The sequence below is a fragment of the Propithecus coquereli genome, unplaced genomic scaffold (genome assembly GCF_000956105.1).
Source record: "Propithecus coquereli isolate 6110/MARCELLA unplaced genomic scaffold, Pcoq_1.0 Scaffold82, whole genome shotgun sequence".
Lineage (NCBI taxonomy): Eukaryota > Metazoa > Chordata > Mammalia > Primates > Indriidae > Propithecus > Propithecus coquereli.
This window is the reverse complement of record NW_012154396.1, coordinates 3,908,667-3,910,647: the sequence shown is the minus strand read 5'-3', so window position 1 is coordinate 3,910,647 and position 1,981 is coordinate 3,908,667. Positions and strand designations below refer to the sequence as shown.

Sequence of the window (1,981 nt, the reverse complement as noted above, 5' to 3'; positions counted from 1 at the left end):
TTTTTTTTATTAAGAGCAGGACAGCAAAATTGCTTTCATCTTTGGTGCAACAAAAAAGGCTTTGGATGAGGATACACGTGGAATGTTCTAAATTTCAAACTGATTTGCAGAAGTATGAATGCCAAAGTAGAGCTGCGTGACTTTTAAATTTCTCTACTCACTCCCTAAAGTAAATGAATGCCCTATGAGAATATAGGCCATGCAGCTTTCTAAACATTGGATATTCCATGATGTGTTTTAGAATATGCTGAACTGAAAACATTCCTAACTAGCTGAAGCTCCAGTCCTTTTTAGCAGTTGCACAGTTGTCTCAGGCTACACATCAGGCCACTGAAAGCAAAAATCACTCCCCATCTCAGAGTCTATTTTGATGTCATGGGTTTTCCATTCTAAGGGCTCATCATGTGGCAAAATGGACTTTGGAGCTAGACAGACTTGATTTGGAATCTTAATTCCCTATGTAACTGGCTATGTGATCTTCAGCATATTTGCTGAATCTCAGTTTTCAAATACTTTAAATGTAATTAATATCTATACCTTTGGGCATTTGTGTGGTAAATGACATGTGTGAAGAATCTAGTACAGGATAGACACTCAACTCCATACTAAAAACAAGGGAAAGAAAGAATATTTAGGAATGTTGGCTAAGTCTCCCCTCATCTACCACAACCACAGGGACTACAAATTCTCTTGGCATCTGGGCTTTTCCTGTGGTCAGCATATACTATCGAGTGCAGCCATCTTCAAAGATTTTGCTGTTGTACAGCCCTGAAATAGTTTTGAAAATCTATGAACCCTGATGCACATTTTAAGTTGGCATCACATTTTTTAAAAATCACAAGTTTAAAGAGTTGCAAAGGAGGTAATTCCTGGTAAATTCTAAATATATATGTGCTTTAAATGTATTTTTTTCCAAAACCTTGAAGTTACCAATTTAGCTTATTCAATTTATTATTTTTCTGTTCTATAACTTAATTGCCGAAGTTTATCCTGCTTGCCAAATTAAAATGTCAAATAAGTCTTGATTTTTGTTAGAAAATATAGTCAGACTCCATTTTTCAAGGCAAATAATTATGTTCATACATGGTCATCTCTCTTAGCTTTATTCTCAAGTGAACTACACATTCTGGAAAATCCCTTAGTTTAGTGCCTAGAGGTATTTACTCCTTGGGACATTGCATCATAATAAGATTGCAGATGGTATCATGTCTGCTTTTCTTTTATAAAATGGGAGAAGGGTGACTAATAAAGGGAAAATGAGGAAAGATGATCAAAATTCAGTGTTTTTTTTTATTTTAGCATATTACAGGGGTACAAATGTTTAGGTTACATATAATGCCTTTGCCCCACCAGAGTCAGAGCTTCAAGCGTGTCCATTCCCCAGACGGTGCGTACTGCACCCGTTCCTACTCCCTCCCACCTGCCCAACGCCTGACAAATCTTATTACTATATGTGCACACAATTGTTGATCAGTTAATACCAATTTGATAGTGAGTATATGTGGTGCTTATTTTTCCATTGTTGTTATACTTGACTTAGTAGAATGGGCTCCAGCTCTATCCAGGATAATACAAAAGGTGCTAGATCACCATTGTTTTTTGTGACTGAGTAGAACTCCATGGTATACGTATAACACATTTTATTAATCCACTCATGTATTGATGGGCACTTGAGTTGTTTTCACATCTTTGCAATTGCGAATTATGCTGCTATAAACATTCTAGTGCAGATGTCTTTTTTATAAAACCATCCTCATATAGCCATCTAATCTTTCACAAAGCAGATGAAAACATACACTGGGAAAAAGAATCCTTATTCAATAAATGGTGCTGGGAAAATTGGATAGCCACATGTAGAAGACTGAAACAGGATCTGCACCTTTTAGCCTCACAAAACTCAACTCATTGTGGATAACAGACTTAAACCTAAGGCATGAAACTATAAGAAATCTGTAAGAAAATGTTGGAAAAACTCTTATAG

At 36.1% G+C, this 1,981-nt stretch overlaps 1 protein-coding gene across 1 annotated transcript in view; it reads left to right on the top strand.

The window, feature by feature from the left end:
* The window catches only part of COL5A2 (collagen, type V, alpha 2), a 169,406-nt gene that overhangs the window by 157,355 nt on the left and 10,070 nt on the right, over positions 1-1,981 (top strand). The window lies entirely within an intron of this gene.